The 14,246-nt window shown below is 59.1% G+C and overlaps 1 long non-coding RNA gene across 1 annotated transcript; it reads left to right on the top strand.

Moving 5' to 3' along the window:
• The first annotated feature begins 9,484 nt into the window (after positions 1 to 9,484).
• Positions 9,485 to 12,426, top strand: LOC129138042 (uncharacterized). Its single transcript, XR_008540969.2, has 3 exons — positions 9,485 to 9,573; positions 9,881 to 9,944; positions 12,337 to 12,426. It is a non-coding gene; the product is annotated as an uncharacterized LOC129138042 (long non-coding RNA).
• The last annotated feature ends 1,820 nt before the right edge of the window (positions 12,427 to 14,246 follow it).

Consider the following 14,246-nt stretch of genomic DNA (forward strand, 5'->3'; position numbering starts at 1 on the left):
GGAAGCGGAGAGGGGTGGATCACCTGTGGTCAGGAGTTCAAGACCAGCCTGGTCAACATGGCAAAACCCCGTCTCTACTAAAAATACAAAAATTAGCTGGGCATGGCGGTGGCGTGCCTGTAGTCCCAGCTACTTGAGAGGCTGAGGCAGGAGAATCACTTGAACCCAGGAAGTAAAGGTTGCAGTGAGCCAAGATTGCGCCATTGCACTCCAGCCTGGGCAACAGAACAAGACTCCGTCTCAAAAAAAAAAAAAAAAAAAAAGGGAAGGAAGGGAGGAAGGGAGGGAGGAAGGGAGGGAGGAAGGGAGGAAGGGAGGAAGGGAGGGAGGGAGGGAGGGAGGGAGGAAGGGAGGGAGGGAGGAAGGGAGGGAGGAAGGGAGGAAGGGAGGGAGGGAGGGAGGGAGGAAGGGAGGGAGGGAGGGAGGAAGGGAGAGAGGGAGGGAGGAAGGGAGAGAGGGAGGGAGGAAGGGAGAGAGGGAGGGAGGAAGGGAGAGAGGGAGGGAGGGAGGGAGGAAGGGAGAGAGGGAGGGAGGGAGGGAGGAAGGGAGAGAGGGAGGGAGGGAGGGAGGAAGGGAGAGAGGGAGGGAGGAAGGGAGGGAGGGAGGAAGGGAGGGAGGGAGGGAGGGAGGGAGGAAGGGAGGGAGGGAGGGAGGAAGGGAGGCAGGGAGGGAGGAAGGGAGGCAGGGAGGGAGGGAGGGAGGGAGGGAGGGAGGAAGGGAGGGAGGCAGGGAGGGAGGGAGGGAGGCAGGGAGGGAGGGAGGCAGGGAGGCAGGGAGGGAGGGAGGGAGGGAGGCAGGGAGGGAGGGAGGGAGGCAGGGAGGGAGGGAGGGAGGCAGGGAGGGAGGGAGGCAGGGAGGCAGGGAGGCAGGGAGGGAGGCAGGGAGGGAGGGAGGCAGGGAGGCAGGGAGGGAGGGAGGAAGGGAGAGAGGGAGGCAGGGAGGGAGGGAGGAAGGGAGGGAGGGAGGGAGGGAGGCAGGGAGGGAGGAAGGGAGGGAGGAAGGGAGAGAGGGAGGAAGGGAGGGAGGAAGGGAGAGAGGGAGGAAGGGAGGCAGGGAGGGAGGGAGGAAGGGAGGGAGGAAGGGAGAGAGGGAGGAAGGGAGGCAGGGAGGGAGGGAGGAAGGGAGAGAGGGAGGGAGGAAGGGAGAGAGGGAGGGAGGAAGGGAGAGAGGGAGGGAGGGAGGAAGGGAGGCAGGGAGGGAGGGAGGGAGGAAGGGAGGCAGGGAGGGAGGGAGGGAGGCAGGGAGGGAGGGAGGAAGGGAGGAAGGGAGGGAGGGAGGCAGGGAGGGAGGGAGGAAGGGAGGGAGGGAGGAAGGGAGGGAGGAAGGAAGGGAGGAAGGGAGGGAGGGAGGCAGGGAGGCAGGGAGGGAGGGAGGGAGGGAGGGAGGGAGGGAGGGAGGAAGGGAGGCAGGGAGGGAGGAAGGGAGAGAGGGAGGAAGGGAGGCAGGGAGAGAGGGAGGAAGGGAGGCAGGGAGGGAGGGAGGAAGGGAGAGAGGGAGGGAGGAAGGGAGAGAGGGAGGGAGGAAGGGAGGGAGGGAGGGAGGAAGGGAGGGAGGGAGAGAGGGAGGGAGGAAGGGAGGGAGGGAGGGAGGAAGGGAGAGAGGGAGGGAGGGAGGGAGGAAGGGAGAGAGGGAGGGAGGGAGGGAGGGAGGAAGGGAGAGAGGGAGGGAGGAAGGGAGAGAGGGAGGGAGGAAGGGAGAGAGGGAGGGAGGAAGGGAGAGAGGGAGGGAGGAAGGGAGAGAGGGAGGGAGGAAGGGAGGGAGGAACGGAGAGAGGGAGGGAGGGAGGAAGGGAGAGAGGGAGGGAGGAAGGGAGGCAGGGAGGGAGGGAGGGAGGCAGGGAGGGAGAGAGGGAGGGAGGAAGGGAGGGAGGGAGGAAGGGAGAGAGGGAGGGAGGAAGGGAGAGAGGGAGGGAGGAAGGGAGAGAGGGAGAGAGGGAGGGAGGGAGGAAGGGAGAGAGGGAGAGAGGGAGGGAGGGAGGAAGGGAGAGAGGGAGAGAGGGAGGGAGGGAGGGAAGGAGAGAGAGAGAGGGAGGGAGGGAGGGAGGAAGGGAGGGAGGAAGGGAGAGAGGGAGGGAGGGAGGAAGGGAGAGAGGGAAGGAGGGAGGAAGGGAGAGAGGGAGGGAGGGAGGAAGGGAGAGAGGGAGGGAGGAAGGGAGAGAGGGAGGGAGGAAGGGAGAGAGGGAGGGAGGAAGGGAGAGAGGGAGGGAGGAAGGGAGAGAGGGAGGGAGGAAGGGAGAGAGGGAGGAAGGGAGAGAGGGAGGGAGAGAGGGAGGGAGGGAGGGAGGGAGGAAGGGAGAGAGGGAGAGAGGGAGGGAGGAAGGGAGAGAGGGAGGGAGAGAGGGAGGGAGGAAGGGAGAGAGGGAGGGAGGGAGAGAGGGAGGGAGGAAGGGAGGGAGGGAGGGAGGAAGGGAGGGAGGGAGGGAGGAAGGGAGGGAGGGAGGGAGGGAGGAAGGGAGAGAGGGAGGGAGGGAGAGAGGGAGGGAGGGAGGAAGGGAGAGAGGGAGGGAGGAAGGGAGAGAGGGAGGGAGGGAGGGAGGAAGGGAGAGAGGGAGGGAGGGAGGGAGGAAGGGAGAGAGGGAGAGAGGGAGAGAGGGAGGGAGGAAGGGAGAGAGGGAGAGAGGGAGGGAGGAAGGGAGAGAGGGAGGAAGGGAGAGGGAGGGAGGAAGGGAGAGAGGGAGGAAGGGAGAGGGAGGGAGGAAGGGAGAGAGGGAGGGAGGAAGGGAGAGAGGGAGGGAGGAAGGGAGAGAGGGAGGGAGGAAGGGAGAGAGGGAGGGAGGAAGGGAGAGAGGGAGGAAGGGAGAGAGGGAGGGAGGAAGGGAGAGAGGGAGGGAGGAAGGGAGAGAGGGAGGGAGGAAGGGAGAGAGGGAGGGAGGAAGGGAGAGAGGGAGAGAGGAAGGGAGGCAGGGAGGGAGGCAGGGAGGGAGGCAGGGAGGGAGGAAGGGAGGGAGGGAGGAAGGGAGGCAGGGAGGGAGGCAGGGAGGGAGGGAGGGAGTGAGGGAGGCAGGGAGGGAGGAAGGAAGGGAGGAAGGAAGGGAGGAAGGAAGGAAGGGAGGGAGGGAGGGAGGAAGGGAGGAAGGGAGGGAGGAAGGGAGGAAGGAAGGGAGGAAGGAAGGGAGGAAGGGAGGGAGGAAGGGAGGGAGGAAGGGAGGGAGGAAGGGAGGAAGGGAGGAAGGGAGGGAGGGAGGGAGGAAGGGAGGGAAGAAGGGAGGGAGGGAAGAAGGGAGGGAGGGAAGAAGGGAGGGAGGAAGGGAGGGAGGGAGGGAGGAAGGGAGGCAGGGAGGGAGGAAGGGAGGGAGGGAGGGAGGGAAGTAGGGAGGGAGGAAGGGAGGCAGGGAGGGAGGAAGGGAGAGAGGGAGGGAGGAAGGGAGAGAGGGAGGGAGGAAGGGAGGGAGAGAGGGAGGGAGGAAGGGAGGGAGGGAGGGAGGAAGGGAGGCAGGGAGGGAGGGAGAGAGGGAGGGAGGAAGGGAGAGAGGGAGGGAGGAAGGGAGGCAGGGAGGGAGGAAGGGAGAGAGGGAGGGAGGGAGGAAGGGAGAGAGGGAGGGAGGGAGGAAGGGAGAGAGGGAGGGAGGGAGGAAGGGAGAGAGGGAGGGAGGGAGGAAGGGAGAGAGGGAGGGAGGGAGGAAGGGAGAGAGGGAGGGAGGGAGGAAGGGAGAGAGGGAGGGAGGAAGGGAGAGAGGGAGGGAGGAAGGGAGAGAGGGAGGGAGGAAGGGAGGCAGGAAGGGAGGCAGGGAGGAAGGAAGGAAGCTGGGCGTAGTTGCTCACACCTGTGAATCCCAGCACTTTGGGAGGCTGAGACTGGAGGAGCCAAGGAGTTTGAGATCAGCCTGGACAATATAGCAAGACCCTGTCTCTACTTTTAAAAAAAATACTGGGGGGCTATAGCAGTGGCTCACGCCTATAATCCCAGCACTTTGAGAAGCCAAGGCAGGAGGATCGCTTGAGCCCAGGAGTCTGAGACCAGACTAGGCAACATAGTGAGACCCTGTTTCTTTTTTTAATTTAAAATGTTATTCTTGGCCGGGCACAGTGGCTCATGCCTGTAATCTCAGCACTTTGGGAGACCGAGGCACCCAGATCACTTGAGGTTAGGAGTTCAAGACCAACCTGGCCAACATGGTGAAACCCCGTCTCTGCTAAAAATACAAAAATTAGCTGGGTGTGGTGGTGCACACCTGTAATCCCAGCTATTTGGGAGGCTGAGACAGGAGAATCACTTGAACCCAGGAGGCGGAGATTGCAGTGAGTCAAGATTGCACCACTGCTCTCCAGCTGGGGTGACAGAGGGAGATTCCGTCTCAAAAAAATAAATTTAAATTTAAAAAGTAAAATAAAATATTTTTAATTAAAACAACTTTTTTGGCCGGGCGCAGTGGCTCACTCCTGTAATCCCAGGACTTTGGGAGGCTGAGGCAGGCGGATCATGAGGTCAGGAGTTTGAGACCAGCCTGGCCAACATGGTGAAACCCCATCTCTACTAAAAATACAAAAATTAGCCGGGCATGGTGGCACACGCCTGTAATCCTAGCTACTTCGGAGGCTGAAGCAGGAGACTAGCTTGAGCCAGGGAGGCAGAGGTTGCAGTGAGCTGAGATCACGCCACTGCACTCCATCCTGGGCGACAGAGCAAGGCTCTGTCTTGGGGGAAAAAATAATAATGATTAAGATGGCAAATTTTGCTTTGTGTGTTTTGCTAAAAGTTAAAAAAATAGGAACAGGAGCACTAGGGTAGCTAGTTCATCCCAGTTTGCCCAGAACGTTCCTGGTGTTAGCACTCAAAGACCTGTGTTCCCAGGAGAAACAGGAGGATGAGTCACCCTTATGGGAGCCAATCAGCTTGAGAAGTCAGATTACTCCATGACCCATTCTTATAGGGCTCAGAGAAAGAAACTTGCCCAAGGTCACCCAGCAGAGCTGATATTTGAACTCAGCTCTGTTGAATGCCAACCCCCTGACCTTCTCCAGCCCCATGTGGCCTTCCATCTTCACACTCGCCTGCTGGGAAGACCCCCTCTCCCCTCCCAGAGCCATCTAAGGGGCCCAGAGAATCCCACCCCAACATTGCCCGAGTACAGCTGGATTCTGGGTGCAGTGATGGTGTCGGTTAACCTCTGCCTGTCTCGCGGCTCCTGCCCTCCACAAACAGAACCAGTGACTCATTCTCCCCAAATGCACAGCAGATGCACCTGTAATTTGTCCCCCTAGGAGTACCCGTCCATCAGCGACAGGGACAGGGCACCCTGAGACCAGGCAGCCCCAGGTGCAGGTGGGCAGCTCCAGGACCCAGCCTGCTCGGCCCAAACCCAGGCAGCCTCTGCCACTTCCTGGCCCGCTGTCCCCAGGCAGGTAAAACGCTGTCTCTGTGCCTCAGTTCCCTCCCTCGTGTGCTCAGCGTAGCGTAGCACCAGGCGCTTGGAGTTATCACAGCTGCTGGGTTGATGGCTGGTGTCGCTATGCACCACAGTGACAAACCGAGGCAGGCCCCGACCCACAGGCCAGCCCGATGGGCACAGCAGGATCCACCTGCCAGGTGTCTAGCAGGGCTTGGAATTCTCCCCAGCACCCTGATAGAGATGCGTGCAACTGACTCCTTTTTGCAGATGGGGAAACTGAGGCTCGGGAAGTGGATTTGCTTGCCCAACACCACACATGAAAGGTGGAATCAGGGCCAGGTGAGGTGGCTCACACCTGGAACCCAGCACTTTGTGGGGCCAAGGTGGGTGGATCACCTGAGGCCAGGAGTTCGAGATCAGCCTGACCAACATGGTGAAACCCTATCTCTACTAAAAATACAAAAAAATTAGCTGGGCGTGGTGGCGGGTGCCTGTAATCCCAGCTACTCGGGAGGCTGAGGCAGGAGAATCGCTTGAACCTGGGAGGCGGAGGTTGCAGTAAGCCGAGATCTCTCCATTGCACTCCAGCCTGGGCACCATGAGCAAAACTCCATCTCAAAAAAAAAAAAAAAAAAAGAAGAAGAAGAAAAAGAAGAAGGAAAAAAGGGGGAATAAGGACACGAGTCCAGGTGGCCGAGCCTGGGAACCTGAGCCAGGTCCACTGTCCCGTGCCTGGGCCCAGTGTCAGGGTACCGTCACCTCGGGAATCCTCATTCCCCCAGAGGAGACCCCTCCTGCTCCTGTGTGGGACCCCCCTCCATCACCTCCAACTTCCTGGAATCCCCTCAGGGTCCCGTCAGTCCCCCAGGGCTTTCTGGTCCCCTCAGCGGAGGCCCTAGTCCCCAGCAACCACCCCCTTGGCTGGATGCTTCTGAAGTCCCTCATTCTCCTCCTGCACTCAGAATGGGGGCCACAGACACCCCCCCACACAAGCTTGTGTTCTTTCTCTCTCTCTCTTCTTCCTTCCTTCCTCTCTTTTCTTTCTCTCTCTCTTTCTCTCTTTCTTTCTTGACAGAGTCTTGCTCTGTTGACCAGGCCGGAGTACAGTAGCGCAATCTTGGCTCCCTGCCTGCAACCGCCGCCTCCTAGGTTCAAGTGATTCTCCTGCCTCAGCCACCCGAGTAGCTGGGATCACAGGCGTGCACCACCACGCCCGGCTAATTTTTGTATTTTTTAGTAGAGATGGGGGTTTCACCATGTTGGCCAGGCTGGTCTCAAACTCCTGACCTCAGGTGATCCTCCCGCCTCGGCCTCCCAAAGTGCTGGGATTACAGGCGTGAGCCACCACGCCCGACCTGTGTTTACTTTACAAGTCCCACTTATTTTATTGATTTTTAGCTAAATTCCTCTGAAGAGGAAACTTTCTGACACAACATGAGGAAACCTGGATTTTCTGATACATGTTAAACCACAGAGCGGCTCGGGTGGCTCATGCATGGAATCCCAGCACTTTGGGAGGTCGAAGCCGGAGGATCACTTGAGCCCAGGAGTTCAAGACCAGCCTGGGCAACATAGCAAGACCCTGTCTCTACAAAAAATATTAAAAATTAGCTGGGCTTTGGGGTACATGCCTATGGTCCCAGCTACTGGGGAAGCTGAGGTGTGAGGACTTTTTTTTTTTTTTTTTTTTTTTTTTGAGACGGAGTCTCGCTCTGTCGCCCAGGCTGGAGTGCAGCGGCACAATCTCGGCTCACTGCAAGCTCCGCCTCCCGGGTTCACGCTATTCTCCTGCCTCAGCCTCCCGAGTAGCTGGGACTACAGGCGCCCGCCACAACGCCCGGCTAATTTTTTGTATTTTTAGTAGAGATGGGGTTTCACCGTGTTAGCCAGGATGGTCTCGATCTCCTGACCTCGTGATCTGCCCGCCTTGGCCTCCCAAAGTGCTGGGATTACAGGCGTGCACCACCGTGCCCAGCTGGTGTGAGGATTTCTTGAGCCCAGGACGTGGAAGCTGCAGTGAGCTATGATCACGCCACTGCACTCCCACCTGGACAACAGAGCAAGACCCTGTCTCAAAAACAATGCAAAAAGCCACAGAATTCGTATCATCTAAACTCATCCTTGCCTTCACCTTCCTGACATGCTCCCGGCGAAGAGCAATCTCAGGCCAATAGTTCTCACCTGGGGGTGATTCTGCGCCCGCCAACCAGGGGACACTGGACGATGTCTGGAGACATTTGTGGTCCTCACGCCTTGGGAAGGGGTGAGTGGAGGCGAGGGATGCTGCTCGACCCCTGCAGTGCCCAGGACAGCCCCACCCCAGAGAACAGTCCAACCCCAAATATACACAGTGTCCCAGGGAAGAAACTTCTTCTAAGGGCAGAGAATGGGCTCCAATCCTACCCTGGGCTGGGCATGGTGGCTCACACCTGTCATCCCAGCACTTTGGGAGGCTAAGGCGGGCAGATCACTTGCGGTCAGGAGTTCGAGACCAGCCTGGCCAACATGGTGAAACCCCATCTCTACTAAAAATACAAAAATTAGCCGGGCATGATGGTGCACACCTGTAATCCCAGCCACTCAGGAGGCTGAGGCAGGAGAATTGCTTGAACCTGGGAGGCAGAGGTTGCGGTGAGCCGAGATCACACCACTGCACTCCCGCCTGGGCGACAAAGCCAGACTCTGTCTCAAAAACAAACAAACAAAAATCCTGCCCCGCTCCCTTGAGGTACCTATCGTGGGCCCAGGAAGGGACTGAGAGTCCAGGGCAGGCACCAACCATCACACAGAGGCCCCCATGTTGTCGCGTGGCTGACACTTCTCTGGGCCAAGTCATTCCCGGAGCTTGAGGAACTTGGCTGAGGGTAGCCTGGCTCTGCTGAAAGTCCCCTGCCTGGGGGCCTCCCTCCTTGACCCTTGCAGGACCCCAGGTGACAGGCAGCCCATGGAGTCTGTGGAGGGCAGAGGACCTCGTTGGAAACTGGCCTTCCGAGCTCCCGTGCGAGGGCGGGATTCTCGTGCCCACGGTGGGGTCCTTGCTTCGCAGCTTCTGAGGCCTTTCCCTGTGAGGGGTGGGGGAGGGGTGTCTCAGGGTTCCCGGGGCCTGGGACAGACAGGCAGGACCCCGCTGTGCCCCTGGCTCAGTGGCTTCTCCAGCTGGGAAGGCAATCTTTGGGGGGTTTTTTTGAGGCAGGGTCTCACTCTGTCACCCAGGCTGGAGTGCAGAGGCACCCTCATCGCTCACTGCAGCCTCAACCTCTTGAGCTCAAGCAATCCTCCTGCTTCAGCCTCCCAAGTAGCTGGGACTACAGGGCGTGCCACCGTGCCCAGCTAATTTTTTCATTTTATGTAGAGACGGGATCTGTTTCCCAGGCCGGTCTCGAACTCCTGGGCTCAAGGAAGCCTCCCAACTCAGCCTTCCAAAGTGCTGCGATTATAGGCGTGAACCACCTGGGTCATCAGGAAGCCAGTCTGCAGCCCCCTCCCTGCCTGGGAGGCACTGGAGGGTGTGTGCACAGACAGATGGACAGTCCCTTCCATGGAGAACCTGAACTCCCTGCCCTGCCCTGCCTGCTCCCCTGGGACCGCCCAGCCCTGGGACTCTGCCCTCAGGCCCTTCCCCAGAAGTCCTGCCGGCCATGGGAAGAGAGAGGCTGAGACCCACCTGGATGGAAGCAGAGAGGCCCTGGGAGGTGGGGGGGATGAGGCTTTAGTGCCGGCCTCCCCCCAACTCTATTTCAGGCACCCCCACCCCACCCCCAACCATCTGCCACTCACATCAAGTAGCAGTCAGCCGGCCCCTTAATCAGCAGTTACTCCACTGGCGCCGCCCCCCGCCCCCCACCCCAGGGCCCTACCAGGGCCAAAGCTGTCACCGCCAAGGCCACCGAGCTTGGGCGCCCCGGACTCCCTGCTGCCAGGGCCTTAAGGGGGTGTCCTTGGGGCCAGCTGTGGGCCCAGCTCGGGCCTGGGGGAGAAGCAGGCTGAAGAGGCCAGACAGGATCCACCCTGCACATTCTGGGGGAGCTGCGGGCTCCCGAGAAATGGCCTTGTCTCCTCTCTGCCCCCGTTAAGCTTCTGCAGCATTCAACGAGGTTGAGAAACCACTGAGCTTCAGGGAGGATGAGGGCCCAGCCCCCTCCAAGGTAGGGGAGGGGGTGACAAGGTGGGGGTCCGGCAGCTCTCCAAGCAGGGAACCCGTGAGGTGCAGTCAATCCAAACAGGGCTCATTGAGGACACGGCCTGTAAGTTCTCCCCTAAAGGGACCTTCAAACTATGAAACCCCAGAGAGGGGCAGGAGACCCCAGGACAGCCAGGGGTGGGGGTGGGGAGGGGGCCGGAGGGAGGGAGCCCCCACGTCCGTCCTCGCCATTCGCCTCCCCCCACTGAGGGAGCCACGGCTGTGGCCACATCATCGCAAGACACACATGCATTGTTGGGGTCACCCGGCCTGCGGCGGGATCCCCGGCTCTGTCCCCTTGGATAAGGAGCAGCAGTGAGCAGGCCCAGCCCCCAAACAGCTCAGCCGCTGCCTCCTCCTCCTCCCCACAGCCATCTTCCCTGCTCCTTAGGCAGGGCTGGGAGCACCTGGAGGCCACCGAACCGCCTGGGACAAGTAGGTACCACCCCGGATCTGTGCTTCAGACGTCCTTTGAGGGGGGATCTCATTTCACCACTGTTCTGTGTCTGACTTCCGGCCGCCAAGCGGGGGCCCGTGTTCTGCACGAGGCTGACCAGGGGGACGGGGGGAGAGAGATGGTTTTGGTACTTACTTTTCTTTTTGTCTCACAACAGGGGGGTTAAGGTTCTCGGGGGCTGAAGGAGCCGCTTGGGGCTGGCAGGCCTGGCTTTATAGCGGTTGTCATCCCAGACCTGGGCAAAGGCACCGTGGTTATTAATAGTGACCGCAGTTTCATGCCCATGTATGGTGAAGGCCACGGCAGCTGCGGGCTCTGCTGGACTCAGGCCTCCTCCCAACACCTGCTCCGGGCCCTGACCTGGAGGCGCCCCGGGCAGCGCTCGCCCCACCCAACTCGACTTGGCAATGACTAAGTCTGAGACCCTAGAATCAAACAAGACTCATAGTTGGGGGCCCTCCAGAGGGTGCCAGGCCCCGCTGCAGCCCTTCCTTCCGCCCTCACCACCATCTTGGGAGGCAGATGGAATCGCTGTCCCCTGGGGAGGGGGAAATGGCAGAGAGGCAGCACCGTTTACCAGGAGCGCAGCCAGGATGTGCTTCAACCCAGGACACATTTTGCAGACAGTGTGTAACTAAATCCAAGCTGCGGCGCAAAGCCTCAAATGCGTGTTCTGTGTCCTGTGCTGCCTTTGCTCAGCCTGGGGAAACCGGGAGGTCCCCAATGGCCTCCTCTGCTCCTGCAGGTGCGTCCCCTAGGCAAAGAGCCCTCCATCCTCAGAGGGGGCTGGGCAGGGTCCTGCTTCTCCTTGAGTCACTTCTGTCCCCTGCTAACCCTGGAACTCTTCTGCTTTCCTCTTCTCCCCTTCTCTTCTTTTTGAGAGTCTCACTCTGTTGCCCAGGCTGGAGTGCAGCAGCACAACCGCGGCTCACTGCAACCTCTGCCTCCCGGGTTCAGAACGATTCTCCTACCTCAGCCTCCTGAGTAGCTGGGACTTCAGGTGCCCACCACCACGCCTGGCTAATTTTTTGTATTTTTAGTAGAGACGGGATTTCACCCTGTTAGCCAGGTCGGTCCCAATCTCCTGACCCTGTGATCCACCCGCCTCGACCTCCCAATGTTCTTGGATTGCAGGCGTGAGCCACCGCGCCCGGCCTCTTTCTTTTTTTTTTGATGGAGTCTGGCTCTGTCGCCCAGGCTAGAGTGCAGTGGTGCAACCTCGGCTCACTACAACCTCCGCCTCCTGGATTCAAGTGATTCTCCTGCCTCAGCCTCTGGAGTAGCTGGGATTATAGGCGCCCGCCACCACACCTGGCTAATTTTTTGTATTTTTATTAGAGACAAGAGTTTCACCATGTTGTTCAGGCTGGTCTCGAACTTCTGACCTCAGGTGATCCACCCGCCTCGGCCTCCCAAAGTGCCGGTTCTGTTTTTTTTTTTTTTTTTTTTTTTTTTTGAGACAGTTTTGCTCTTGTTGCCCAGGCTATAGTGCAGTGGTGCAATTGCAGCTTACCACAACCTCCACTTCCCGGGTTCAAGCGATTCTCCTGCCTCAGCCTCCCGAATAGCTGGGGTTACAGGCATGCACCACCATGCCCAGCTAAATTTTTTTATTTTTACTAGAGACAAGGTTTCTCCATGTTGGTCAGGCTGGTCTCAAACTCCCGACCTCAGGTGATCTGCCCACCTCGGCCTCCCAAAGTGCTGGGATTACAGGCATGAGGCACTGTGCCCAGCCTTCTTTTTTCTTTTCTTCCACCCCTCCCTTGCCCTCTCCTCCCCTCTCTTCCCCTCGCCTCCTCTTTTTCTCTTCTCTTCTCTTTTTTTCTTTTTTCTTTTCTTTTCTGACAAGGTCTCACTCTGTCACCCAGGCTGCAGTGCAGTGATATAATCACAGCTCACTGCAGCCTTGACCGCCTGGGCTCAAGTGATCCTCCTGCCTCAGCTTCCTGAGTAGCTGGGATTGCAGGCATGAGCCACCACACCCAGCTAATGTTCTAATTTTTTGTAGACACAGGGTCTCCCCAGGTTGCCCAGTCTGGCCTGCAACTCTCGGGCCCAAGCAATCCTCCCGCCTCAGCCTCCCACAGTGCTGAGATGACAGGCGTGAGCCACCGCACCCGGCCTGAAATTTTCTCAACAGGCCGATCACCTCTTCTCTGGGGAAGCGGAGGCCCCCTCACCCTCTCATTACTGCAAAGCCTGCCTCCCACGGTCCCTGGCTGTGTGCTGTGTTCCTGAGCGCAGCCCGGAGTTGCGGGGGACCCTGCGTGGTGTGGGGTGTTCCCTCCCCCGCGACGTCTATCTTACCTGTCCAGCACCTGAGGCTCTGTGTTCAACCAGCCCCATGACCTTTCTCTGATGCCCCAGGGTTGAGTCACAGCCAAGCTATGGCCTGAACCCAGCTTGCCTTGTCCTGGAGGTCACGCCTGGCCCAGCAGCTGCGCGGGGGGACCCGCACGCTACAACCCTGCCCAAGAGCAGCAGCACGGACGCCCAGGACGCAGGCAGCTGCAGTCATCGCTGGATGCACAGGGATGGGCACCAGGCAAGAAACACACCAAGCCCTCACTGGCTCTCCCTGGCGCTGAGCCCTGTCCCAGGGATGTCTTTGAAAACTTGCTCCCACCGGCTGGATGCAGTGGCTCACGCCTGTAATCCCAGCACTTTAGGAGGCTGAGGCGGGCAGATCACCTGAGGTCAGGAGTTCGAGACCAGCCTGGCCAACATGGTGAAACCCCATCTCTACTAAAAATACAAAAAGTAGCCGGGCGTCATGGCGGGCGCCTGTAATCCCAGCGCTACTCAGGAGGCTGAGGCAGGAGACTCGTTCTGTCTCAAAAAAAAAAAAAAAGAAGAAAACTTGCTCCCACCAGACAGACCCCGAGCCCCCCCAACTCCTCTCTGCCTCACTCCATCCCAGCCACTCCTTGGCTACTGGCATGACCAAGAGGCTGTCTGCCCATACATGGAGCCTCCCGGCAGGGCTTCCAGCTGCCGCCCCTCCTGAAAGCCGAATTCAACAGGCCAGATTCTGCAGGGGCAGTGAGACCACGGCTTGCCCCAGGGCGGGCCATGGGTGTTTTCTTGACCTAGAAATCAGACCAGTGACCATCCCAGCCTGTGGGAGCTGAGGGCTGGAAACTGCCAGGGACCTGCCAGTGCCAGGTATAGTCACAGGGCAGGTCATGATATGCCCGTGTGAGCCAGACACCACGCTACTCAAGAGGCTCTCAGAGCTCCAGAGGTCAGGAGGCCAGAAGGAAGGTGCCAGCAGAGCCAGGCTCCCTCCTACCCCTCCAGATTCCGGTGGTGGCCAGTGGTCCTTGGCTCCTTGGCCGCACCGCTCCAATCTCTGCCTCCATCTTTTTTTTTTTTTTTTTTTGAGACAGAGGCTCGCTTTGTCACCCAGGCTGGAGTGCAGTGGCACGATCTCAACTCACTGCAACCTCCACCTCCCGGGTTCAAGTGATTCTCCTGCCTCAGCCTCCCAAGTAGCCTGCCATCACACCCGGCTAATTTTTGTATTTTTAGTAGGGACGAGGTTTCACCATATTGGCCAGGCTGGTCTCGAACTCCTGACCTTGTGAGCCACCCAGCTTGGCCTCCCAAAATGCTGGGATTACACGTGTGAGCCACCACGCCCGGCCTCTACCTCCATCTTCACATGGCCTTTCTCAGGGGGTGGGGGGACAGGGATTCACTTTGTTGTCCAGGCTGGAGTGCAGTGGCACGATCATAGCTCACAGCAGCCTCAACCTCCCAGGCTCAAGCGATCCTCCCACCTCAGCTTCCCAAATAACTGGGACTACAGACGTGTGCCACCACGCCCAGCTAATTTTTGTATTTTTTTGTAGAAACGGGGGTCTCACTATGTTGCCCAGGCTGGTCTTGAACTCCCGGGCTCAAGTGATCTTTCTGTCTCAGTCTCCCAAAGTGCTGGGATTACAGCTGTGAGCCAACATACCGCGCCCAGCCCCCACATAGTCTTTTCTTTCTTTTTTGAGACAGAGTCTCACTGTCGCCCAGGCTGGAGTGCAGTGGCATGATCTCGGATCACTGCAACCTCCCCCTCCCAGGTTCAAGCAATTCTCCTGCCTTGGCCTCCTGAGTAGCTGGGATTACAAGCACCTGCCACCACGCCCAGCTAATTTTTGTATTTTTAGTAGTGACAGGGTTTCACTATATTGGTGAGGCTAGTCTCGAACTCCTGACCTCAGGTGATCCGCCTACTTCGGCCTCCCAAAGTGCTGGGATTACAGCCGTGAGCCACCGTACAT

The sequence above is a fragment of the Pan troglodytes genome, chromosome 20 (genome assembly GCF_028858775.2).
Source record: "Pan troglodytes isolate AG18354 chromosome 20, NHGRI_mPanTro3-v2.0_pri, whole genome shotgun sequence".
NCBI classification, from domain to species: domain Eukaryota; kingdom Metazoa; phylum Chordata; class Mammalia; order Primates; family Hominidae; genus Pan; species Pan troglodytes.